Below are 26,504 nucleotides of genomic sequence, written 5' to 3'. Positions count from 1 at the left end.
CAAAGTACAGTGATTCACCATGCCTTTCACATGCTCATAAAAGAGATTGATTTAGGAACATAAACATATTACCGTATGCAAACTGTACTGTATACAGTATGTATATGTATATTTAATGTCTTAACTGTGCCCGTTTAAGTATTGAATATTCATATCTAATTTTACCACTGAAGGGAAATCTTAGTAGCTGAGCATAAAAAGAATAGGAGTATACTGCAACGCGTGTGAAGGCCATAAAATATATTAATTTTGGAACATAAACATACAGTATATGGCTGGTCTTGGTACTTTAAAGAAAACATACACGAAACATGGTTTCATTATGACCAGAATCGGTCTTGAGATATTTTTAACTTGATTTACAGTATTTGAGAGGTATGTCTTAACACCGATACTACAGTGCTTAAGTACTGCTCACGTATATGTTTCTAGGTTTATATTATGCATTTCATACGGTCAAATTACTTTTGAGCAACTAATAAGAAGCGCGAAACGGTATGCATTTTAGTTTCGTTTTGTGCTGGGACCCGTGGATTGATTAGAGATATCAAGTACATACAAGTCATTTTTTAAATGTTGTAGTTCATCTTGAAAAAATGTTACGAGTACATCATCTATCAACAATTACACAGGTTCTGTTTCCATATTGCGGATTTTGGTTACGTAATATTATTTTCTAGATTTCACGTTGTGAATATATGATTTGGGCAAACAGAGCCGCAAAGAAGTACATTATGGGTTGTTGTTTTTTTTTTGCAGTTTTATCTAGAACAAGCGATGCTTAAACCTTTGTCTGATTCTTGTGAAACTATCCACACGACAGTTACAGTACCTAGGAGTTGACTTCAGTGATGTCACTGATGGGATGTTTCTAAAAATCCATCCTCTGTAAAACGTCTTCTCTAGTTGTCCTGCATATGTATTCGCTAATGAAGCTGTGTGTTCTGAGCCTGGATCTCTACATTTCTGTATGAACCAGCTTAGAGGGCTAAAGACAGCTTGTGTTTAAATTGAGTGTAAGGCAATTTATGCTTCTAAAGTCATGGTCAGCATTTATTATTGTACTGTGCTGTAAACTTGTTCTGTGCCAAGTCACATTATTTTATAGCGTTTTTATAGAGTTATCAAATCCGGTGGCGCTGTGTGTTAGTTTCCCAACTCCCATGTCACATGGTCTGTGATTGAAACTTGTAAAACCGGTTTAATTCGTCACAGCCAGCACTCCGGTTGTAAAGTAGAAGCAGGCGAGATTTCCAGCGAAAAACACCTCCCCCTTCTTCAGGTGTGAGGGTCTTCTGCTCAGAATGAAACGCTAAAATGTAATGTAGGCTCTGAATGGGTTCAATTATGATTTGGGCTTGATTAAGGTCACTGCCTTTTATCTAAAACCCTACTTGAATCCTTCTAAACTAAAAATCAGTGTTAGTGAGTTCTAAATAAAGAGGTATCCAGGTAACAGTGAAACGGGCGGACAGTTTGGGGAGATCGCCCGTTTTCCATGTAAATAGTTCCCTGGTTCCGCACCCCTTGGTGTTTCTCTCGCTCTCTCTCGGGTCACCTGATCATTAGCTCGAAAGATTTGAGTGCTTTGTGTATATTCTAATGGTAGTGGGGGCAGGGTGTGTGGGAACAGGTTTGGTTGAAATTGCATTGGAGATCTATGTTCTTCACACCTGAAACATTTTCTCTGAAAGCATTTTCTTCGCAGTTTAACCGATCTTGTTACAGCATGTTACAGTTTACTATTATTAACCATATTAATTTTAAGTGCTTAATGTAAAATCTTGTAAAAATATATTTTCATTGTTCAAATATACATTAAGTCTGACTATCATATAATAAGTTAAATACAAAACTAAAGAAAAAATAGGGTTAAATATAATTCAAAATATTTTGCTAACAATGTTAACTGTTTATGAATAATAAAATGTATTAACTAAGGAGTAGGATGGCACAGTTGTTAGTATGTTTTTTGTTTTGTTTCTTTTTCATAAATACAACAGTAGTACCTGATGTCTCAGTGGCTTTCAAAATTAAGTTATGCATGCAAACCTGTGAACTAGAAAGATAACTAAGATATCCATCCATTTATAATGGTGGCAAAGTGGTTAGCATTGCTATTTTGCAGCACTGGGGTCCTAGGTTCAATTCCTGCCATCGTGTGTGGGGGGGTTTACATGTTCTCTCTGGGTTACATGTTTTTTCTCCATATGTGTGATATGACTCCCTCTCGCACTCCAAAACATACTGGTAAGTTAATTGGTTTATGGGAAAACTGGCCCTGGTGTGTGTGTGTTTGTGTCTGTCTGTCCTGTGATGGACTGGCGCTATGTCCAGGGTGTATTCTGCCTTGTGTCCGTCGCTTACTGGGATAGGCTCCAAATCCTCTGTACTGGATAAAGAGATTAGAAATGGATGGAAGTAAAGGCACTGTGTGGATGGAACTATACACAGTGTTAGAAACCCACTATGAAATGGCAGCATCTCACTGAGAATAAAACATTTTATAGTGCTGGCTTAAGGAAACAGCCTTTCCACCTCTCTTGCACATCAGTATCCATACCTAGTTATTTAAACAAATTGCCTCTAATTATAAACATCTTAATATGCTGGCTCTGTGGATCCGCATCAGCTATGTTTGCCCATTCCTTCAATTCATGTGCATCCAACACACAGTTCAATGCCAGCAACTACACATAATCTAAAATACAATCCTTATTTCAGTATCTATGTAAACATATAGTCTGTTAACTTCATCATCTTCATCAAAATTATGCCTAACCCCATTAGGAAGTGTTCTTGTTATAAGTGTATTCCTCAGCTTTCCCCAAATTATCTTCTTCTTGCCAACATCTCTAGTCTTTTATCCTGCAATAACTCAGCCAACACTTAAATCTCCAAAAGCTGCTTGTGTTAATTTCTTTAAATCACAAATATCATGTGTAAATACTGGCCATGTAATACTCTGCATTGTGGAATAATAGTTTATTTTAAAGGGAACTAGAGAAACTAAGAACTAGAGAAATCAAGAAAGGCTTTTTTTCTAGAATTAATAAATGCACATCCTGTTCACTGGGGAAATTAAATCCACACTGAGCAATCTTCAATATGTTCAGAATATGACAGCAAGAATCCTATCAGGGATGCATTACACCTGTTTTCAAGTCCTTGCACTGGTTACCTATCAGATTTCGAGTCAACTTCAAAATCCTTATCCTCCTTATATACTGTCCTACAACTGTTATTATTGATCTCAGAATTATTGTACTTGACATGACTTCATTCAGCCTTTCCTGAACGTCTATGACAGGCAGAGAGAGTGCTGTTTCTGGTGCGATCTTTTGCAGCTGACATTTCACTGTTTTAAACGAACAAGAAATTAGATTGCTCATAAATCACTTATTCTATATAAACACAGCGTAATTGCCCTCCGAAAATCCTCTTTTTCTTGTTCGTTTTAGAGACCTTGATCGAAACTGATTTTAGATGTCAGAAAGGATTTATTCTCTCTGTATTTCCTGCATTGCTTTGTCGAGATTTTAACTTTATATCTAGGCTCAGATTTCAACTATAAATCGTACAGTAATTAATAGCAGTAAATACTGATGTTTATACATAAAAAAGTCATGCCTTGGAGTATAGACCCCCAAAGGAATGCCATAGACTCAAACTGCAAAATAAACATACAGAAAGAAAGTATTTGTATTGTAATTGCAAATCCTGGTACTGTATGAGTGATTGGTATGACTTTCCTCATTACAAATCTCTTATTAGAATTTAAATTTCTCTGTAACTCCAGGTCAGAACAGAGAAAATGTAACTGCCTTAAGGAGTTTACGATTATGAAAAATAGAAGGATAAGCATGATACGTATGTCTTCTGTCATTTTCTAAGTCATGTTACTGAGCACCAAATCTTATTGAGAATATGAATCCATTTAAGGTTTATACCATTAAAGTAACGGTTTATTCCATGCTGAATATGTTTGTACCAGACTTTTTTGAGGCCTGTTTAATTGTGTCTGAAGTCTGATGTTGTAAATTTTATTGTTAAAAAGATCCATGAAAATGTCACTACTAAAGTTAGCTGGTACTGTTGGTATTGTAAGTGGCAAGTAGAGCTCATATTTTAGATTTTGTGTAGTTGCTAGCGTTGAACTGTGTGTTGGATGCACATGAATTGAAGGAATTAGCAAACATAGCTGATGCGGATCCACAGAGCCAGCATATTAAGATGTTTATAATTAGAGGCAATTTGTTTAAATAACTAGGTATGGATACTGATGTGCAAGAGGGGTGGAAAGGCTGTTTCCTTAAGCCAGCACTATAAAATGTTTTATTCTCAGTGAGATGCTGCCATTTCATAGTGGGTTTCTAACACTGTGTATAGTTCCATCCACACAGTGCCTTTACTTCCATCCATTTCTAATCTCTTTATCCAGTACAGAGGATTTGGAGCCTATCCCAGTAAGCGACGGACACAAGGCAGAATACACCCTGGACATAGCGCCAGTCCATCACAGGACAGACAGACACAAACACACACACACCAGGGCCAGTTTAAATCTAACCTCAGAACCTTTCTTTTCAGAAGACTTAGTGTCTGTATCTGCTTCATTTTCTAATTTTGGTAGCACCTCTAACTGCTTGTCTTTCTTATATGCATTTACTTTGTAATCTGTGGTCCTTTTATCTGTTTTTACATCTACTGTATTGCTTTGAGATGCCACCTTTAATGGTGATAAATCAAATAAAGTTTTTTATTACTGTTATAGGGAAACATGATCAGATTTAAAAAGATCTAAAGTATACTAGTTTGTCACTCTTCTCATTCCCTTTGCTAAATGACTTTTCATACTAATCTGATCAATCTAACTGCCAGTTTTCTGTGCTTTCTCTATCCTGCTAGATTTGCAATTATTCTGAAAATTTTCATCTTGAAATAATTCATTTCTAAATACCTTTTTCACTGTTAACATCTTGCAGCAACTCTGTGACAAAATATACACTCTGACAGTTCATCCTGCTACCAACATTAAATAAAACAAATCTTAAGATTTCTATATTTATGTCTTTATTTAGTGGTTTCATTAGTGACAAAGGCTAAACTTTCTTGGAAAAATGTCTTTTATGTGTTGCGGAAAAATCTGACTCGCTTTAACAAAATATGTTTACAAATCCTTTCACCTGGCATTTTCGTAGTTAGAAATTATGGAACGCTCTGTTAAAAGCAAGGGAGTTTTTATGTCTGTTGCAGTTCTTTTGCAACATGAATATAATTATATCGTTATTAATTTCTTGAGATACGCGATTCCATATTATATTCCCTTTTAATCAAATTCTAAAAGTATGCTTGTTGACTCCAGTATCGCGTTAGTTAAAGACTTTGATGCTTAAAATGTTTAGGGAGAAATGGAATACTGGTGTGTATGTTTTCTTTAAAGCACCGAGACCAGCCATATACTGTATGTTTAAGTTCCAAAATTAATATCGTTTATGGACTTCACACGCGTTGTAGTATGCTCCTATTCTTTTTATGCTCAGGCACTAAGTAAAAGGAGATGCTTCATATTGCTTGACTAATTTTAAAAACTAAGTTAGAAATGCAGACGCTCCCTCGGTGCGCCGCTCTGGTGCGCCGGCTCTTACACAGTGGCTGTCTGCCGTAAGCGTTACAATATACATACCCAACACTGCTTGTACCCATCTGTCATGCAAATAAAACACCTTGAATTGAATTGAATTGAGGGGAGAGGGGGGGAATACTAAAGCCAATACTGGCTCAATACCCTCGATGGGCTTTGACGTGCTAATGCGTTGGTTTAACAGTCCGGGTGTGGCAGGCTTCCAATGTCAACTCGACTCGATTGGAAGACAATGAACGTATTTTGTGATATTTAGAAATATAAATTTGTTTGGTGCGAGTGAGGTTTTATTTAATCTCTGACCAAGGGAAACGTTTCATTTTTTCAAAGAAATGTTTGTTAAAAAATAAAGTCATAGTTCTATGGGATTCAATCACAGACCATGTGACATGGGAGTCAGGAAACTACTGTAACACACAGCGCCACCAGATTTAATAACGCAATAAAAACGCTATAAAATAATGTGACTAGGCACAGAAAAAGTTTACAGCACAGTACAATAATAAATGCTGACCATGACTTTAGAAGCATAAATTACCTTACACTCAATTTAAACACAAGCTGTCTTTCTGTATGAACCTCTAAGCTGGTTCATACAGAAAATGTAGAAATGCATTAGCCTGATTATGATTAAAAAACACATAATTAAACACGCGTTTGCGATTTAAATCAGAACACGATTTAAATCAATATAAATGTTTGTATTGTAACGCATACTGTCCAGCCTCCATTTCTCTATAAAAATTTACTCTGTTGCACACACACACACAATAGAAGGAGGAACCGCTGTCAGAAGGGAAGATATGTTCAAAATATCGCAAATATTGATCATGTTGCGATATTTTGAAATATAAAAGTCAATTGATTGTCCATAATATCGCTATTCTATTTTTTCGAAGAAATGTTTGTTAAGAGAAACGTCAGGCACCAGCTGGATTTAAACACACAACCTGCCAGATGGTAGTCAAGCACCTAGACCAGTCGGCTACAAGACAGCTCGCATGAACAGACAGGCGAAACAGCCCTACACAGCCCTGTCGCAGCACACGAATACCGTTATTAAATTGTTTAGATACGCGATTCCATATTATATTCCCTTTTAATCAAATTCTAAAAGTATGCTTGTTGACTCCGGTATCACGTTAGTTAAAGACTTCAAAGCTTAAAATGTTTAGGGAGAAATGGATACTGGTGTGTATTTTTTTCTTTAAAGTACCAAGACCAGCTATATACTGTATGTTTATGTTCCAAAATTAATATCGTTTATGGCCTTCACACGCGTTACAGTATGCTCCTATTCTTTTTATGCTCAGCTACTAAGATTTCCCTTCAGTGGTAAAATTCAACATCTACAACGGGCACAGCAAAGACGTTTACTGTAAGTCTTTCTACGACAGACCAACGGACCACGAGTGCCCCTGTCGGTCAACCAATCACGTACTGCGGTGCCACGCGTCATCTTGCATCATACTGAGCGACGTCACCTGCGGTACGTGTCTGTGACGCGCACTTTGAATGGCTGCATCTGTACCGGAAAATAATGCGGTATCGCCCGCGCATTTTGAATGGCTGCATCTGTAAATGAGGCAACTTGCAAGGCGAGCAGGCTCGGTGCACACCGAACGCAGATGTCTCAGAGCAGTTGAGACGTGTCCAAGTGGCTGTCAAAGGACGGCCCTTTGCCGGCGCCGTGGCTTAGTTGGCTAAAGCGCCTGTCTAGTAAACAGGAGATCCTGGGTCCGATTCCCAGCGGTGCCTTTCTTCCTGTCTTACTGTACAGAATTTATCCTTATGGGCAAATCCCATCCCTTTTAATTCAGGTGAATGCAAGTGTTCGTTTCCTTTCTGGAACAACTTGTTTTGAAAGAAATCTATACAGCTTGCGAAAGATGAAACACAAATCTTGCTTATCAGTGAAGAAGAGGTACTCCCAGCAGGCCAGCTAATACCAGCAGTGTTTTTTTTTTCACCCTAACCCAGAGAATGGAGAAAAGCGAGGCGCCTGTGGCTCTGCAGTGTAATCAGTTCGCGAGTTTGGCGGTTAGCTGAAAGAGTGGCAAATGGAGCTCGCCCCAGCCCGTCCTTATTCTTTTAAAGAGGATAAAAAATTAACTTCGCCGCCATTACTACCAGCTTTAAAAGACTGCCATGGGCACGGAAAAAAACACACTACAGATGACTTTTCTGGAACCGAAGCAGAGATTCCTTTACGAACCAACTGATAAAGCTCAGCCAGTGAATACTGTTAACAGAATGTGAAAGCACGATCAACTTTGTAACTGCAACCACAGGAAAAACAGCAAGAAGCAGGCTCCATTCCCCATTTAAATCTGTCGTGCGAGGCATGCTTCTTGAACGCATGAAGTAAATCCCACGATCGCTTTTGAACTTGGACAAAGTACTTCCAAAGGAGCGCTATGCGCAAAGATTTAACAAGCTCAACCCCCGCCAACGATTCGGTGTGAAGAAGCAGAACATTCAAGTTTCACAGACAGAAGCGGCACGCCAGCACAGCCAACATTAAAACGGAGGGCACACAACGATTTGCATTGACACAAAAGTGATCTGGGCAGACGTCGTTCCCTGCATAACGCAAAAAGTGGCAAAGCGCTTTTGGGTTGAGAGGACGCAAGAAGGTTTTTGTTTTGTGCCTTGATGTCAAGCTGAGAAAGTATCTTTAAACACTTTGCTTAGTTTCTCGAGAGACTGCCCAAAAGCAGTTCCCTCCCTTTGGTCTGAAGTCAGCTGAAAGGAGGTGGCGACAGAAGCACCTGGCAGCGGTGGGATTCGAACCCACGCCCCCGAAGAGACTGGAGCCTTAATCCAGTGCCTTAGACCGCTCGGCCACGCTACCCGCTGTGCGCTGTCTCTTTTTCTTGTTACTTGCTCGGAGGAGGTCAGGTGGGTTTTGCTCTTGTCGCCCGACTTAGTGGCGTTATGACCGTGGAACCGACTGCACCTGCTTTTTCTGAGATGCTTCCCCTCTCATGGTGAGATCTCGACTTCTTTAACACCTCTGGATAAAGATCTTCTGTGGAGCAGGTTTCAGACCTCTGCGTACAGCACCCTTGATGTCATTTTATCTTTACAGCAGCCGCATCCGGAAAGTTGTGTCTTTTACGTTTTATTTGAACAACAAAACTACATACAATACAAACAAGAGCACATATAACGTATCAAGAAAATCATCAGGGGCACATGCTATAATACAATTACACTTTATGAAAAACGATTACACAAGGTAAATAAAGATAAGGTCCGCACAGCTTGTTCTTACATTTCGAAAGAGTCCGTAAATGCCCCTTTATGTCTATTTTGAACTGTTCAAACGTAGGACTCTTCCCAGACCATTTCACTTTATACCACATTCCTAAACGAGGATGCATCTCCTGTTTTAGAACTATTTTGGCCGTGTGGCTTATACAACGCACCCAGAGTATTCTAATGGTGGACTGCAGATCTGTGCTATAGTTCAGTCGAATTCGAAGGATCCAGCAATCGTACTGGATTTGACAGGGATTCTGAAATGTCTCTTGCAAAAGTATTCGGGTTTGCTTGAACCTTTGATAAAAAAAAAGTGATCTGATCTGAAACTACCCAGCTTACAATCTCTGAGGTAGTTGTCACTAAACTCGGACGTGATGTGGCACACATATGCCGTGTGCCTTTACTTTTGTAAAAAACTGGTATCGGGAAAAGTTTCTTAATATTTCTTTTGATTAGCATGCAAGAAAATGTGATCATTACCTATGGAACTTCCCGCCAGCGTGGAGCTTGAATTCACAACCTTGAGATTCAGTGTTCAAGAGTCACAGAAGAGGTCGGCCTGGTCTTCAGTTTGCCACAATAAGCTCCGGCAGTGCTCCTCTGTAAAGCAGATTGTTCGGATCCGTTATGTGGGACGGCACTTCGATACTAAGATCGTTTGCAGCACACGCATGGTTTCCCCCCTTCACGCAAAAACATAGACGAAGGAAGCTCTCTTGTCTTGGACTGCTGACTCCCGGATTTAAAGCGCTCTGGGTGCCAGCTAAGTCTCTAACAAGCACACTATAAAGACAGGAATTACACTTTGCTCACGTCACGCATGGAATGGCGAGGCTACTTGTTCCAATATTATCTAGTCTCACCTCATATGGTGCCGATTCCTGGTTTTCATTTAAGAAAGAGCACTGCAAACACCGTAAACAGTGCAAAACGTGTGATGAAAGAAGTCTTTTCCCCCCTTTGTCTAAAGCAGAACACAGCGGAGTCATGCCGAGGGTTGTGAGATCAAGATTTCAGTGGAGCACTGTCGTCTACGTCTTTAGCTACATGAGTTGGACATCCTCTTGTACACGGAAAGCAGATTGAGATCCTCTGACATGAAAAGTGCCAGATAAAAGCCATTTCTCATCCTTTCTCTTAGTGGTGGAGCTATCGCATGTAAATGAGGCAACTTGCAAGGCGAGCAGGCTCGGTGCACACCGAACGCAGATGTCTCAGAGCAGTTGAGACGTGTCCAAGTGGCTGTCAAAGGACGGCCCTTTGCCGGCGCCGTGGCTTAGTTGGCTAAAGCGCCTGTCTAGTAAACAGGAGATCCTGGGTCCGATTCCCAGCGATGCCTTTCTTCCTGTCTTACTGTACAGAATTTATCCTTATGGGCAAATCCCATCCCTTTTAATTCAGGTGAATGCAAGTGTTCGTTTCCTTTCTGGAACAACTTGTTTTGAAAGAAATCTAAACAGCTTGCGAAAGATGAAACACAAATCTTGCTTATCAGTGAAGAAGAGGTACTCCCAGCAGGCCAGCTAATACCAGCAGTGTTTTTTTTTTCACCCTAACCCAGAGAATGGAGAAAAGCGAGGCGCCTGTGGCTCTGCAGTGTAATCAGTTCGCGAGTTTGGCGGTTAGCTGAAAGAGTGGCAAATGGAGCTCGCCCCAGCCCGTCCTTATTCTTTTAAAGAGGATAAAAAATTAACTTCGCCGCCATTACTACCAGCTTTAAAAGACTGCCATGGGCACGGAAAAAAACACACTACAGATGACTTTTCTGAAACCGAAGCAGAGATTCCTTTACGAACCAACTGATAAAGCTCAGCCAGTGAATACTGTTAACAGAATGTGAAAGCACGATCAACTTTGTAACTGCAACCACAGGAAAAACAGCAAGAAGCAGGCTCCATTCCCCATTTAAATCTGTCGTGCGAGGCATGCTTCTTGAACGCATGAAGTAAATCCCACGATCGCTTTTGAACTTGGACAAAGTACTTCCAAAGGAGCGCTATGCGCAAAGATTTAACAAGCTCAACCCCCGCCAACGATTCGGTGTGAAGAAGCAGAACATTCAAGTTTCACAGACAGAAGCGGCACGCCAGCACAGCCAACATTAAAACGGAGGGCACACTACGATTTGCATTGACACAAAAGTGATCTGGGCAGACGTCGTTCCCTGCATAACGCAAAAAGTGGCAAAGCGCTTTTGGGTTGAGAGGACGCAAGAAGGTTTTTGTTTTGTGCCTTGATGTCAAGCTGAGAAAGTATCTTTAAACACTGCTTAGTTTCTCGAGAGACTGCCAAAAAGCAGTTCCCTCCCTTTGGTCTGAAGTCAGCTGAAAGGAGGTGGCGACAGAAGCACCTGGCAGCGGTGGGATTCGAACCCACGCCCCCGGAGAGACTGGAGCCTTAATCCAGCGCCTTAGACCGCTCGGCCACGCTACCCGCTGTGCGCTGTCTCTTTGTCTTGTTACTTGGTCGGAGGAGGTCGGGTGGGTTTTGCTCTTGTCGCCCGACTTAGTGGCGTTATGACCGTGGAACCGACTGCACCTGCTTTTTCTGAGATGCTTCCCCTCTCATGGCGAGATCTCGACTTCTTTAACACCTCTGGATAAAGATCTTCTGTGGAGCAGGTTTCAGACCTCTGCGTACAGCACCCTTGATGTCATTTTATCTTTACAGCAGCCGCATCCGGAAAGTTGTGTCTTTTACGTTTTATTTGAACAACAAAACTACATACAATACAAACAAGAGCACATATAACGTATCAAGAAAATCATCAGGGGCACATGCTATAATACAATTACACTTTATGAAAAACGATTACACAAGGTAAATAAAGATAAGGTCCGCACAGCTTGTTCTTACATTTCGAAAGAGTCCGTAAATACCCCTTTACGTCTATTTTGAACTGTTCAAACATAGGACTCTTCCCAGACTATTTCACTTTATACCACATTCCTAAACGAGGATGCATCTCCTGTTTTAGAACTATTTTGGCCGTGTGGCTTATACAACGCACCCACAGTATTCTAATGGTGGACTGCAGATCTGTGCTATAGTTCAGTCGAATTCGAAGGATCCAGCAATCGTACTGGATTTGACAGGGATTCTGAAATGTCTCTTGCAAAAGTATTCGGGTTTGCTTGAACCTTTGATAAAAAAAAAGTGATCTGATCTGAAACTACCCAGCTTACAATCTCTGAGGTAGTTGTCACTAAACTCGGACGTGATGTGGCACACATATGCCGTGTGCCTTTACTTTTGTAAAAAACTGGTATCGGGAAAAGTTTCTTAATATTTCTTTTGATTAGCATGCAAGAAAATGTGATCATTACCTATGGAATTTCCCGCCAGCGTGGAGCTTGAATTCACAACCTTGAGATTCAGTGTTCAAGAGTCACAGAAGAGGTCGGCCTGGTCTTCAGTTTGCCACAATAAGCTCCGGCAGTGCTCCTCTGTAAAGCAGATTGTTCGGATCCGTTATGTGGGACGGCACTTCGATACTAAGATCGTTTGCAGCACACGCATGGTTTCCCCCCTTCACGCAAAAAACATAGACAAAGGAAGCTCTCTTGTCTTGGACTGCTGACTCCCGGATTTAAAGCGCTCTGGGTGCCAGCTAAGTCTCTAACAAGCACACTATAAAGACAGGAATTACACTTTGCTCACGTCACGCATGGAATGGCGAGGCTACTTGTTCCAATATTATCTAGTCTCACCTCATATGGTGCCGATTCCTGGTTTTCATTTAAGAAAGAGCACTGCAAACACCGTAAACAGTGCAAAACGTGTGATGAAAGAAGTCTTTTCCCCCCTTTGTCTAAAGCAGAACACAGCGGAGTCATGCCGAGGGTTGTGAGATCAAGATTTCAGTGGAGCACTGTCGTCTACGTCTTTAGCTACATGAGTTGGACATCCTCTTGTACACGGAAAGCAGATTGAGATCCTCTGACATGAAAAGTGCCAGATAAAAGCCATTTCTCATCCTTTCTCTTAGTGGTGGAGCTATCGCATGTAAATGAGGCAACTTGCAAGGCGAGCAGGCTCGGTGCACACCGAACGCAGATGTCTCAGAGCAGTTGAGACATGTCCAAGTGGCTGTCAAAGGATGGCCCTTTGCCGGCGCCGTGGCTTAGTTGGCTAAAGCGCCTGTCTAGTAAACAGGAGATCCTGGGTCCGATTCCCAGCGGTGCCTTTCTTCCTGTCTTACTGTACAGAATTTATCCTTATGGGCAAATCCCATGCCTTTTAATTCAGGTGAATGCAAGTGTTCGTTTCCTTTCTGGAACAACTTGTTTTGAAAGAAATCTATACAGCTTGCGAAAGATGAAACACAAATCTTGCTTATCAGTGAAGAAGAGGTACTCCCAGCAGGCCAGCTAATACCAGCAGTGTTTTTTTTTTCACCCTAACCCAGAGAATGGAGAAAAGCGAGGCGCCTGTGGCTCTGCAGTGTAATCAGTTCGCGAGTTCGGCGGTTAGCTGAAAGAGTGGCAACTGGAGCTCGCCCCAGCCCGTCCTTATTCTTTTAAAGAGGATAAAAAATTAACTTCGCCGCCATTACTACCAGCTTTAAAAGACTGCCATGGGCATGGAAAAAAACACACTACAGATGACTTTTCTGGAACCGAAGCAGAGATTCCTTTACGAACCAACTGATAAAGCTCAGCCAGTGAATACTGTTAACAGAATGTGAAAGCACGATCAACTTTGTAACTGCAACCACAGGAAAAACAGCAAGAAGCAGGCTCCATTCCCCATTTAAATCTGTCGTGCGAGGCATGCTTCTTGAACGCATGAAGTAAATCCCAGGATCGCTTTTGAACTTGGACAAAGTACTTCCAAAGGAGCGCTATGCGCAAAGATTTAACAAGCTCAACCCCCGCCAACGATTCGGTGTGAAGAAGCAGAACATTCAAGTTTCACAGACAGAAGCGGCACGCCAGCACAGCCAACATTAAAACGGAGGGCACACTACGATTTGCATTGACACAAAAGTGATCTGGGCAGACGTCGTTCCCTGCATAACGCAAAAAGTGGCAAAGCACTTTTGGGTTGAGAGGACACAAGAAGGTTTTTGTTTTGTGCCTTGATGTCAAGCTGAGAAAGTATCTTTAAACACTTTGCTTAGTTTCTCGAGAGACTGCCAAAAAGCAGTTCCCTCCCTTTGGTCTGAAGTCAGCTGAAAGGAGGTGGCGACAGAAGCACCTGGCAGCGGTGGGATTCGAACCCACGCCCCCGGAGAGACTGGAGCCTTAATCCAGCGCCTTAGACCGCTCGGCCACGCTACCCGCTGTGCGCTGTCTCTTTGTCTTGTTACTTGGTCGGAGGAGGTCGGGTGGGTTTCGCTCTTGTCGCCCGACTTAGTGGCGTTATGACCGTGGAACCGACTGCACCTGCTTTTTCTGAGATGCTTCCCCTCTCATGGCGAGATCTCGACTTCTTTAACACCTCTGGATAAAGATCTTCTGTGGAGCAGGTTTCAGACCTCTGCGTACAGCACCCTTGATGTCATTTTATCTTTACAGCAGCCGCATCCGGAAAGTTGTGTCTTTTACGTTTTATTTGAACAACAAAACTACATACAATACAAACAAGAGCACATATAACGTATCAAGAAAATCATCAGGGGCACATGCTATAATACAATTACACTTTATGAAAAACGATTACACAAGGTAAATAAAGATAAGGTCCGCACAGCTTGTTCTTACATTTCGAAAGAGTCCGTAAATACCCCTTTACGTCTATTTTGAACTGTTCAAACGTAGGACTCTTCCCAGACCATTTCACTTTATACCACATTCCTAAACGAGGATGCATCTCCTGTTTTAGAACTATTTTGGCCATGTGGCTTATACAACGCACCCACAGTATTCTAATGGTGGACTGCAGATCTGTGCTATAGTTCAGTCGAATTCGAAGGATCCAGCAATCGTACTGGATTTGACAGGGATTCTGAAATGTCTCTTGCAAAAGTATTCGGGTTTGCTTGAACCTTTGATAAAAAAAAAGTGATCTGATCTGAAACTACCCAGCTTACAATCTCTGAGGTAGTTGTCACTAAACTCGGACGTGATGTGGCACACATATGCCGTGTGCCTTTACTTTTGTAAAAAACTGGTATCGGGAAAAGTTTCCTAATATTTCTTTTGATTAGCATGCAAGAAAATGTGATCATTACCTATGGAATTTCCCGCCAGCGTGGAGCTTGAATTCACAACCTTGAGATTCAGTGTTCAAGAGTCACAGAAGAGGTCGGCCTGGTCTTCAGTTTGCCACAATAAGCTCCGGCAGTGCTCCTCTGTAAAGCAGATTGTTCGGATCCGTTATGTGGGACGGCACTTCGATACTAAGATCGTTTGCAGCACACGCATGGTTTCCCCCCTTCACGCAAAAAACATAGACGAAGGAAGCTCTCTTGTCTTGGACTGCTGACTCCCGGATTTAAAGCGCTCTGGGTGCCAGCTAAGTCTCTAACAAGCACACTATAAAGACAGGAATTACACTTTGCTCACGTCACGCATGGAATGGCGAGGCTACTTGTTCCAATATTATCTAGTCTCACCTCATATGGTGCCGATTCCTGGTTTTCATTTAAGAAAGAGCACTGCAAACACCGTAAACAGTGCAAAACGTGTGATGAAAGAAGTCTTTTCCCCCCTTTGTCTAAAGCAGAACACAGCGGAGTCATGCCGAGGGTTGTGAGATCAAGATTTCAGTGGAGCACTGTCGTCTACGTCTTTAGCTACATGAGTTGGACATCCTCTTGTACACGGAAAGCAGATTGAGATCCTCTGACATGAAAAGTGCCAGATAAAAGCCATTTCTCATCCTTTCTCTTACTGGTGGAGCTATCGCATGTAAATGAGGCAACTTGCAAGGCGAGCAGGCTCGGTGCACACCGAACGCAGATGTCTCAGAGCAGTTGAGACGTGTCCAAGTGGCTGTCAAAGGACGGCCCTTTGCCGGCGCCGTGGCTTAGTTGGCTAAAGCGCCTGCCTAGTAAACAGGAGATCCTGGGTCCGATTCCCAGCGGTGCCTTTCTTCCTGTCTTACTGTACAGAATTTATCCTTACGGGCAAATCCCATGCCTTTTAATTCAGGTGAATGCAAGTTATCGTTTCCTTTCTGGAACAACTTGTTTTGAAAGAAATCTATACAGCTTGCGAAAGATGAAACACAAATCTTGCTTATCAGTGAAGAAGAGGTACTCCCAACAGGCCAGCTAATACCAGCAGTGTTTTTTTTTCACCCTAACCCAGAGAATGGAGAAAAGCGAGGCGCCTGTGGCTCTGCAGTGTAATCAGTTCGCGAGTTTGGCGGTTAGCTGAAAGAGTGGCAAATGGAGCTCGCCCCAGCCCGTCCTTATTCTTTTAAAGAGGATAAAAAATTAACTTCGCCGCCATTACTACCAGCTTTAAAAGACTGCCATGGGCACGGAAAAAAACACACTACAGATGACTTTTCTGGAACTGAAGCAGAGATTCCTTTACGAACCAACTGATAAAGCTCAGCCAGTGAATACTGTTAACAGAATGTGAAAGCACGATCAACTTTGTAACTGCAACCACAGGAAAAACAGCAAGAAGCAGGCTCCATTCCCCATTTAAATCTGTCGTGCGAGGCATGCTTCTTGAACGCATGAAGTAAATCCCACGATCGCTTTTGAACTTGGACAAAGTACTTCCAAAGGAGCGCTATGCGCAAAGATTTAACAAGCTCAACCCCCGCCAACGATTCGGTGTGAAGAAGCAGAACATTCAAGTTTCACAGACAGAAGCGGCACGCCAGCACAGCCAACATTAAAACGGAGGGCACACTACGATTTGCATTGACACAAAAGTGATCTGGGCAGACGTCGTTCCCTGCATAACGCAAAAAGTGGCAAAGCGCTTTTGGGTTGAGAGGACGCAAGAAGGTTTTTGTTTTGTGCCTTGATGTCAAGCTGAGAAAGTATCTTTAAACACTGCTTAGTTTCTCGAGAGACTGCCAAAAAGCAGTTTCCTCCCTTTGGTCTGAAGTCAGCTGAAAGGAGGTGGCGACAGAAGCACCTGGCAGCGGTGGGATTCGAACCCACGCCCCTGGAGAGACTGGAGCCTTAATCCAGCACCTTAGACCGCTCGGCCACGCTACCCGCTGTGCGCTGTCTCTTTGTCTTGTTACTTGCTCGGAGGAGGTCGGGTGGGTTTTGCTCTTGTCGCCCGACTTAGTGGCGTTATGACCGTGGAACCGACTGCACCTGCTTTTTCTGAGATGCTTCCCCTCTCATGGCGAGATCTCGACTTCTTTAACACCTCTGGATAAAGATCTTCTGTGGAGCAGGTTTCAGACCTCTGCGTGCAGCACCCTTGATGTCATTTTATCTTTACAGCAGCCGCATCCGGAAAGTTGTGTCTTTTACGTTTTATTTGAACAACAAAACTACATACAATACAAACAAGAGCACATATAACGTATCAAGAAAATCATCAGGGGCACATGCTATAATACAATTACACTTTATGAAAAACGATTACACAAGGTAAATAAAGATAAGGTCCGCACAGCTTGTTCTTACATTTCGAAAGAGTCCGTAAATACCCCTTTACGTCTATTTTGAACTGTTCAAACGTAGGACTCTTCCCAGACCATTTCACTTTATACCACATTCCTAAACGAGGATGCATCTCCTGTTTTAGAACTATTTTGGCCATGTGGCTTATACAACGCACCCACAGTATTCTAATGGTGGACTGCAGATCTGTGCTATAGTTCAGTCGAATTCGAAGGATCCAGCAATCGTACTGGATTTGACAGGGATTCTGAAATGTCTCTTGCAAAAGTATTCGGGTTTGCTTGAACCTTTGATAAAAAAAAAGTGATCTGATCTGAAACTACCCAGCTTACAATCTCTGAGGTAGTTGTCACTAAACTCGGACGTGATGTGGCACACATATGCCGTGTGCCTTTACTTTTGTAAAAAACTGGTATCGGGAAAAGTTTCCTAATATTTCTTTTGATTAGCATGCAAGAAAATGTGATCATTACCTATGGAATTTCCCGCCAGCGTGGAGCTTGAATTCACAACCTTGAGATTCAGTGTTCAAGAGTCACAGAAGAGGTCGGCCTGGTCTTCAGTTTGCCACAATAAGCTCCGGCAGTGCTCCTCTGTAAAGCAGATTGTTCGGATCCGTTATGTGGGACGGCACTTCGATACTAAGATCGTTTGCAGCACACGCATGGTTTCCCCCCTTCACGCAAAAAACATAGACGAAGGAAGCTCTCTTGTCTTGGACTGCTGACTCCCGGATTTAAAGCGCTCTGGGTGCCAGCTAAGTCTCTAACAAGCACACTATAAAGACAGGAATTACACTTTGCTCACGTCACGCATGGAATGGCGAGGCTACTTGTTCCAATATTATCTAGTCTCACCTCATATGGTGCCGATTCCTGGTTTTCATTTAAGAAAGAGCACTGCAAACACCGTAAACAGTGCAAAACGTGTGATGAAAGAAGTCTTTTCCCCCCTTTGTCTAAAGCAGAACACAGCGGAGTCATGCCGAGGGTTGTGAGATCAAGATTTCAGTGGAGCACTGTCGTCTACGTCTTTAGCTACATGAGTTGGACATCCTCTTGTACACGGAAAGCAGATTGAGATCCTCTGACATGAAAAGTGCCAGATAAAAGCCATTTCTCATCCTTTCTCTTAGTGGTGGAGCTATCGCATGTAAATGAGGCAACTTGCAAGGCGAGCAGGCTCGGTGCACACCGAACGCAGATGTCTCAGAGCAGTTGAGACGTGTCCAAGTGGCTGTCAAAGGACGGCCCTTTGCCGGCGCCGTGGCTTAGTTGGCTAAAGCGCCTGCCTAGTAAACAGGAGATCCTGGGTCCGATTCCCAGCGGTGCCTTTCTTCCTGTCTTACTGTACAGAATTTATCCTTACGGGCAAATCCCATGCCTTTTAATTCAGGTGAATGCAAGTTATCGTTTCCTTTCTGGAACAACTTGTTTTGAAAGAAATCTATACAGCTTGCGAAAGATGAAACACAAATCTTGCTTATCAGTGAAGAAGAGGTACTCCCAACAGGCCAGCTAATACCAGCAGTGTTTTTTTTTCACCCTAACCCAGAGAATGGAGAAAAGCGAGGCGCCTGTGGCTCTGCAGTGTAATCAGTTCGCGAGTTTGGCGGTTAGCTGAAAGAGTGGCAAATGGAGCTCGCCCCAGCCCGTCCTTATTCTTTTAAAGAGGATAAAAAATTAACTTCGCCGCCATTACTACCAGCTTTAAAAGACTGCCATGGGCACGGAAAAAAACACACTACAGATGACTTTTCTGGAACTGAAGCAGAGATTCCTTTACGAACCAACTGATAAAGCTCAGCCAGTGAATACTGTTAACAGAATGTGAAAGCACGATCAACTTTGTAACTGCAACCACAGGAAAAACAGCAAGAAGCAGGCTCCATTCCCCATTTAAATCTGTCGTGCGAGGCATGCTTCTTGAACGCATGAAGTAAATCCCACGATCGCTTTTGAACTTGGACAAAGTACTTCCAAAGGAGCGCTATGCGCAAAGATTTAACATGCTCAACCCCCGCCAACGATTCGGTGTGAAGAAGCAGAACATTCAAGTTTCACAGACAGAAGCGGCACGCCAGCACAGCCAACATTAAAACGGAGGGCACACTACGATTTGCATTGACACAAAAGTGATCTGGGCAGACGTCGTTCCCTGCATAACACAAAAAGTGGCAAAGCGCTTTTGGGTTGAGAGGACACAAGAAGGTTTTTGTTTTGTGCCTTGATGTCAAGCTGAGAAAGTATCTTTAAACACTTTGCTTAGTTTCTCGAGAGACTGCCAAAAAGCAGTTCCCTCCCTTTGGTCTGAAGTCAGCTGAAAGGAGGGGGCGACAGAAGCACCTGGCAGTGGTGGGATTCGAACCCACGCCCCCCAAGAGACTGGAGCCTTAATCCAGCGCCTTAGACCGCTCGGCCACGCTACCCGCTGTGCGCTGTCTCTTTGTCTCGTTACTTGCTCGGAGGAGGTCGGGTGGGTTTTGCTCTTGTCGCCCGACTTAGTGGCGTTATGACCGTGGAACCGACTGCACCTGCTTTTTCTGAGATGCTTCCCCTCTCATGGCGAGATCTCGACTTCTTTAACACCTCTGGATAAAGATCGTCTGTGGAGCAGGTTTCAGACCTCTGCGTACAGCACCCTTGATGTCATTTTATCTTTACAGCAGCCGCATCCGGAAAGTTGTGTCTTTTACGTTTTATTTGAACAACAAAACTACATACAATACAAACAAGAGCACATATAACGTATCAAGAAAATCATCAGGGGCACATGCTATAATACAATTACACTTTATGAAAAACGATTACACAAGGTAAATAAAGATAAGGTCCGCACAGCTTGTTCTTACATTTCGAAAGAGTCCGTAAATACCCCTTTACATCTATTTTGAACTGTTCAAACGTAGGACTCTTCCCAGACCATTTCACTTTATACCACATTCCTAAACGAGGATGCATCTCCTGTTTTAGAACTATTTTGGCCGTGTGGCTTATACAACGCACCCACAGTATTTTAATGGTGGACTGCAGATCTGTGCTATAGTTCAGTCGAATTCGAAGGATCCAGCAATCGTACTGGATTTGACAGGGATTCTGAAATGTCTCTTGCAAAAGTATTCGGGTTTGCTTGAACCTTTGATAAAAAAAAGTGATCTGATCTGAAACTACCCAGCTTACAATCTCTGAGGTAGTTGTCACTAAACTCGGACGTGATGTGCCGTGTGCCTTTACTTTTGTAAAAAACTGGTATTGGGTAAATTAAAGTCGAAACCCAAAACAGTTACATAATTAAGAGTAAATGCCTCCTAATAGCTAGCAAACGCTCCTAGTTAGTAAAGTTGTTTGTGTCCCTGCCTGTCACGCGGGAAACTGGGGTTTGATTACCGACGGGGAGACAGCTAGTTTTTTATGATCAGATTCCAATCTTTAATGCTGTGTGTGAGAGTTTACGTAACTTTCCTTTTCTCACATTTTCTGACGACTATTCCGAAGGAGCGCCCTGTCAACTCCTAATACTTTTAAAAAAAATCTACCTGCATGTTTGATTATTTTTGTTTTATTTAGAAAAAGTTCAATATTGATCATAACTAAAGAAAATAATGATCAGAAACAAAAACAAAATGTTGAAGATGCGACTCAATCTTGAATCAGAGCTGGGTGACACGGGCTTCTGTTCTGATATGGTTGTACGAGAAACAGGAGGAATCTTTTCTCTCCTATGGAGCATGAGCTGAATCAGGAATGAGACATTTCGTGTGTTTGTGCATATGTCAACGCATGACCTACATCGTAAAACTAAAACTAAATTAAAAACTAACATTAAGTTTTCAGAGACATTCATTTATATACAAACAAGAGATAGACAAAGCAATAATTCTACATTAACTTGTCCTGCACTGATCAGACTAATTGAAATGGTCTGATTCAGAGCCTGTGCAGCTCGTGCTAATACAACATTTTCCTTTGATTTCCTTTGAGGGCGGAGTTGTCTTTAAAATCTGGATTAAATAAAAAGGAGTGACGTCAGTGTAAAACAGCTTTCCTTCTTGGGGAACAACGGTTGTGTTCCATATTTCTAATTATTTTGGTTTCAAGATAGCAATTTAGGATGAAACATAAAAGCCAGCTGGATAAAGCCGTTACACGTCATTTACAATGGTCTTTCAACTAATAGCCCGTGCAGGGATCAAACCCCAGCTGTTGGTACGAGTTGCGTAAGGCTCTGCAACATGCAGATGAGAAACTAACCTCTGCTTCTTCATTATATACACAGTGAGCTATATATGCGGGCTTACTGCCCCCTACGGGCTCTGTATTTGATTGCGGTACAAGACCGGCCGTGGAGAAATGAAGTGAAGAGGGTGTGTTCATTAAAAGGCTCATAGCATCCCTGGATGGTCTCAAACCACCACCCTTTTGGTTAACAACCGAGCCACAAAGACTCATGTACAGCTTAACACTTCTCGGTCTCAGTGTAAGTGATACACTCCGTAAAATTTCTGGAGAATCATTTGTTTTTAAAGGAAAATCGCCAACAGATCAATTGGAGTTTTTTCATTCTATACTGCAATTTCTGAAGGGTACCCTGTGAAAATACGAATTTTGACGAGAAGGGATGGACATATAAGGTCAGCAGGCTTGGGGAATTGGACCTTATGGTGAAGGCTGCTGGCTCGGCATCAGCAGAACCTGATCAATATCGGTTGACTCCGATATACTTTGACAACTTAACTTCTGGATTTAGAGACATTTACCTTAGTGTCGGTATACTAAGATGTTTTGGTAACGAGGAAGGAGGGACAAAGCAAATTGGCAGAATGTGTGCTATTTTGTTGACTACAAGTCCTCACATGCCAGAGGGTCAATATTAAAAAAAACGTAACAGTATAATCTCTTGTACTTCACAATTTAATAGTGTCTGTTACATTGTGTCTCACACCTCAGTGTCAGAATTGTGAGACGAGTTTGTAATCAGGAGGGAGGGCCATAGCAATTCAGCAGAAATTGCATTCACCTTTTCCCAATGCATTCTTACATGCCATTTTCTCACATGCCATGCTCAGAGGGTCATATTTTTAAAATGGTATCATAAAATGTCCTGAAGTTCAGGATTTTGACAGTCTGTTATATTGTGTCTCACACCTTGATGTCAGAAATATGAGACGATTTTAAAATCAGAAGGGAGGGCCCTAGCAATATAGCAAACATTGCATTTACCATTTGACAATGTCTTCTCTCATGCCATGTTCAGAGGGTCGTATTTAAAAAATGGTACAGTACAATGTCCTGAAGTTCAGGATTTTGATAGTCTTTTCCATTGTCTCTCACACATCTGTGTCAGAATTTTTAGACATTTTTATAACCAGGAGGTAGGTTCGATCACCCTCTGCTCATCCTCAGTTAACCATATAGTCTCATATGCCATGTTCTAAATGTCCCATTTAAAACTGCTATATTAAAATTTCTTGTAAAATGCAAGAGTTTGAGACTTTTTATGATCAGAAGGCAAGGTCGTGGAAAATATGCAGAAAGTGCCAGTGAATTTACGTTTTGCCTTTGTCTTATTTACTCGTGGTATAACATGCCAGTTTGTTTTATTGTGAGTTGTGTTTCTGAAATGTGTTTCATACAAAAATGCAATTTGGACAGTCTCTACTTACATATTCCCCTTTACTGAGGAAATGTACAGTAATACATCCGGATAAGTATTTTTAAAAACGACTGTAGAGAGCCATCTTCAGGCGAAAGACGACATAACATCATAGCAGCAGCATTTAAGATGGAACGAAAAACGCAAAGCAGCAGCTCGCGAATAAGAAGCCAACTTCAGCCTCGTTAGTGCAATAGCATTAGGTGAGGTGGAAAAATATGTCTTGATCTGAATCTTAACATTTTTATAGGAGGTGTTCTAGGACCTCTTGCCTCAGAAAAAAAAAACTGCCAGTACATCACTTATTTCTACTCCATCAATAGCAGCAGTGTTATCAGTACTGAGCCCTAAATGTAGGTCCTATCATCACATAAAAAGTCGAAAGTATCGACTGCATTCAACTGATAAAATGTATCTTCTATGAGAGTTATATCTTTATCCAAAATACATCGGAAACAAATTTGCACGTTTTTTGGGGGGGATCCCAAAGACTGACACTCAAAACTTTTTTTTCCTTCTTTCCAGGAGGGAGGATTATTCAGATGCAAACATTGTCCCAAAATCAATGTACTCTCCATTGATATTCAAATCCTCAAATTCTTCATCTGAACGTCGATATTGAAATATGATATCGTACAAATTGTGGTTTTCTTTTTAAAGCAAATTTTATGCTTTAAATTAAATAAATTGTATTTATTATGAATGTGCCGGAAATTTTTCAGTACTTTAGAGGGTTCTGCCATTTTAGATGTTATGCTGTTCCTGTCTGATTTATCAAATGTGTCATTTAAATCTCCAGTCATTTCTATATCAGTCTGAAGGCCTTGCAGTAAAGATTGCAATTCATCCAAAAATGCCAAGTTTCCCACTGGTGATACATACAAGGAAATGAATGTATATTTCCCCCCCAAATCAACAAATTTAAAATCAAATACCTCCCTCATCTGCAGGTGGAGAGAATAATGTCAGAAGAAATACAGGTTTAAAAGTCAGGAGCATTGATAGTCCTATTTTAAAATGACACTAAAATGCTCACAATATATTAAAAAGCTCTGTAAAATGCAAAAATAATAAAAAAAATATTAAAACAAGGTAAAAAGAAATAATACACAGTTATAAAGCTCAGGGATTATCAATGTGAAGTTACAATGGGTTGATTGTGTTTCATGTGATTTAAAAAATAAAATGTTTGCAAAAAATCCACTTACAATATGCTAAAAATGGCAAGAATACTTAACCTTTTACTACCAGTGACATATTTAGCCAATGTCCGCCTGGAATTTCCTCCCCCTTAAACATTTGTTATATCTCTGCAGCAGAACATAGCAGGAGCCTGGTTCAGGTCTTAAATTGAAGCTAACCCCCTTGGCTTTGAGTGTGAATAGTCAAATTTCTTATATTGCTTAATGTGTTCACTCAGCAGACAAACATATGAAAAAAAAAACAAAAAAAACAGCTGGCGAACATTTTTTTTTGGTCTTCAGAGGTCAGATTTTTCAACTATATGCATGTCAAGGGCCTGGGAATGATTTGAAAACCTTGTTCTAGGTGGCTACTAGCTTGGATAAAAAATTGGGACAAATTGATCAATTAGAAAAAATTCTACATCATGTTTTGTGAAGACTGGACCTGGAATGAAATGTCACGCCTATAATAAAAAATCATAAAATATAGAAAATAATAAGAATAAAAACCATTGCAATTGCTATAAAAACCTTAAGACACTGCTAGAGAGCCTTTATCTGCTGTTATGCAATGAAAAAAAACCTCAGAGTTGCCTTCTGGTGTGAAAAAAAGGAGCACTGATAAGAAACTGATAAAAAAAACTGATTGATTATCCCTTCTGAGTCAATGATTGACAGCTAAAAATGCAGCCTGAAGCTTCTAGAGGAAGTCTCACCCCCTAAGGGCTCTGAATGGCTGAAAATACAAAGAATGACAGCGGTTTTTACCAATCAAATCGCCTTATTTCTGGCGCTCGTTCTTCAAACATTTACTACGTCATCAGTAACGTTTACTAGTCTCTAGCTCTTGAGATAAACTAGTCTGGGTTATTTTGGATATATATCATGCTCCAGAATAAGGTAAAAACATGGGATATATATATATATATTTGCTGTTTTTTGCTTTTGCGGTTTTGTTGGTAAAAATGTATGATATTGACATGCTGTGCTTGACGGGTTGCCGTGTGTTTTTATTGGGATTCTGCTAGTTCATTAATTTATTGGTTTATTGCATAATAGTGTCATGTCTGAGGAAACAAACTTTATGGTTTTGTTGTGGTGATATTTGAGAATACGTGCATGTGAGAAAATTTGTGGAGCGGTTTCAAACAAACGTTGTTTATCTCGCGTTTATCTTAAAAATAAAAAGTGTCATCTGGGGAGACAGGAGTGGTCCTCGGTGACCGCGATCCGGGCTAAGTTAACAGGTGTGTAATTTTAAAAAAATAAAACAAGTTAAAAATAAATACTAAATGGGTTTAACATTCAGGAATGTAATTGGTCAGATGCTTACGATAAGTGATGCTGGTGTTTCGTGTGATTTAGCGAATTCAAAAAAATATTAATTTTAAAAACGGCAAGAGCTCGTATGGAAAAAAAAAAGTTCGTAAGTATCTTTGTTACAACAGCCGCGCCAGAACTATTCAGATACTGTACATCAGAAAAGTACCTGAACTTGACTGGTTTATATTCAGTTATGTGCATTGGGAACGAAAGGGAGACTTAGATGGATTTTATTAGGGTTTTAGGAATCAGAAAATTTATTTTTACACGTTTATGCCTACGAGCAGAAATAACTTCCTGCTTTCAGCGCTTTTTTTGTTTCTGCTTGTAACCTCGAACAGAGAAACCCAGTACTGACTCACAGAAACACCCCGGAGTTTCTGTGTTTCTGGGATTTAAGAGGGATGTATGCAGCGGTGTTACTAGTCTGGAAGGAGGAGACGCGCATTCCGCACGGGGAGCGTAGAGCAATGAGCCGCACCTGCTGCGCGCTGAGTCCTGTCCTATATAACCGCTGAGCACGGATACACAGAGTCTTCAGCCAGTGTTGGAGATTTATGATTTCAATGTTTTTTTTTCCTTTTGAGCAGAAGATGGATTTCTTCCTCTAGTTAAAGTTATTGGAGTTGTGGTTACTGTGCAAGACCGTCGGGAATAGCGCTTTTATTTATTTTTTATCAAGCAGTCTCCTGTATACTGTACGTGAAATAAAGATAAGAGTGCTTTCTTGATACTTCACAAGAGTATACATAATTTACGAGCTGTATTAAAAAAAATGAACTGGAAGAAAAGCAATAGGGCTGGAGTTTATAGACTGTGATGCAAATACGAGAGTAGGAGAGGAGGGGACTAGTTCAGGAGCACAACCGGCCCTCTCCTGCCCATT

General features: G+C 41.4%; 6 non-coding genes across 6 annotated transcripts; 2 read left to right on the top strand and 4 right to left on the bottom strand.

Annotated features, from left to right (window-relative positions):
• Positions 1-7,328: 7,328 nt before the first annotated feature.
• trnat-agu (transfer RNA threonine (anticodon AGU)) lies at positions 7,329-7,402 on the top strand. Its single transcript has one exon. It is a non-coding gene; the product is annotated as a tRNA-Thr (tRNA).
• Positions 7,403-8,416: 1,014 nt separating this feature from the next.
• On the bottom strand, positions 8,417-8,498 carry trnal-aag (transfer RNA leucine (anticodon AAG)). The gene has a single exon. It is a non-coding gene; the product is annotated as a tRNA-Leu (tRNA).
• Positions 8,499-11,262: 2,764 nt separating this feature from the next.
• Positions 11,263-11,344, bottom strand: trnal-aag (transfer RNA leucine (anticodon AAG)). Its single transcript has one exon. It is a non-coding gene; the product is annotated as a tRNA-Leu (tRNA).
• Positions 11,345-13,023: 1,679 nt separating this feature from the next.
• On the top strand, positions 13,024-13,097 carry trnat-agu (transfer RNA threonine (anticodon AGU)). Its single transcript has one exon. It is a non-coding gene; the product is annotated as a tRNA-Thr (tRNA).
• A 1,014-nt stretch (positions 13,098-14,111) lies between these two features.
• On the bottom strand, positions 14,112-14,193 carry trnal-aag (transfer RNA leucine (anticodon AAG)). The gene has a single exon. It is a non-coding gene; the product is annotated as a tRNA-Leu (tRNA).
• A 2,764-nt stretch (positions 14,194-16,957) lies between these two features.
• On the bottom strand, positions 16,958-17,039 carry trnal-aag (transfer RNA leucine (anticodon AAG)). The gene has a single exon. It is a non-coding gene; the product is annotated as a tRNA-Leu (tRNA).
• Positions 17,040-26,504: the final 9,465 nt, after the last annotated feature.

The sequence above is a fragment of the Atractosteus spatula genome, chromosome 10 (genome assembly GCF_055471065.1).
Source record: "Atractosteus spatula isolate fAtrSpa1 chromosome 10, fAtrSpa1.hap1, whole genome shotgun sequence".
Lineage (NCBI taxonomy): Eukaryota > Metazoa > Chordata > Actinopteri > Semionotiformes > Lepisosteidae > Atractosteus > Atractosteus spatula.
Note: the sequence above shows the minus strand (reverse complement) of the source record. Positions and strands in the feature narration are given on the sequence as shown.